Source organism: Elephantulus edwardii, unplaced genomic scaffold (assembly GCF_000299155.1).
Source record: "Elephantulus edwardii isolate Elephantulus edwardi_28Jun2011 unplaced genomic scaffold, EleEdw1.0 scaffold00127, whole genome shotgun sequence".
In the NCBI taxonomy this organism is placed as follows: Eukaryota; Metazoa; Chordata; class Mammalia; order Macroscelidea; family Macroscelididae; genus Elephantulus; species Elephantulus edwardii.
Genome location: NW_006399877.1, coordinates 1480180 through 1481357, shown reverse-complemented (window position 1 = coordinate 1481357; position 1178 = coordinate 1480180).

Genomic DNA, 1178 nt, shown 5'->3' with positions numbered 1-1178 from the left:
TTCTTCCTTTTGCTTTGGTTTCTCGGCGCTCTAATGCAATACTCAGAGTCTCATCTGACATCCATCTTGGTCTTTTCTTCTTTTTCAGCCTTTGTAATGATCTTTTGCATTCTTCATGGACGATTTTCTTGATATCCTCCCAGAGCTCATTTGGCCTATGCTCATTGGTGCTCAAGGCCTCAAACCTGTTCCTGAGAGGGTTTTGAAATTCGAGTGGCATAGACTTAAGATCAAATTTTGGTTCCCGTGGACTTGATTTAATTTTCCTCAACTTCAGCTTGAACTTTCATACGAGTAGTCGGTCCCACAATCAGCACCCGGCCTGGTTTTCACTGCTGAGACGGAGCTTCTCCACCGAGTCTTTCCACAAGTGTAATCTGTCTGATTCCTATGCATGCCATCAGGTGAGATCCATGTGTATAGCCTGCATTTATGTTTCTTATAGAAGGTATTTGCAATGAATAAATCATTGAATGTGCAAAACTCTATCATTCTATCTCCAGCCTCATTTCTCTGATCGAGTCCATATATTCCAGTTACTGATCCTCAGATTTGGAAACACAAAGGAGAAGGAACAGCTGCAAGCAGCAGTTAATGATTAGAACATGGAATGTGAGAAGCATCAATGTAGGAAACTGGACATCATTAAGAAAGAATGGAATGCATCAATACTGACAAATTAGGTCTTGGCAAAATGAGATGGACTGGCATGGGACATTTTGAATCAGATGGTCATATGCTCTATTATGCTGAAGATGAAAAGTGAGAAAAAATGGAGTCACTTTCATAGTTAAAAAGGCTGTTTCTAGATGCATCTTGAAATACGATGTTGTGAGTGACAGGATAATATCCATTTGCTTACAAGGAAGACCTATTAATACCACTCTCAATCAAATTTATGCACCAACAATCAGAGCCAAAGAGGAAGAAGTAGATTATTTCTACCACGTTTTGAAACCGATTGAACATGCAACCAAGATGCGTTAATAATAATGGATGATTGGAATGCAAAAGTTGGGAACCAGGAAGAAGTCAGAAAACATGGACTTGGTGACAGAAGTGAGGTTGGAGATAGAATGGTAGAATTCTGCACAATCAATGATTTATTCGTAGCGAATACCTTTTATAAGAAACATAAGTGCAGGCTCTCCACATGGATTGTCCGGACCCTCTACTTT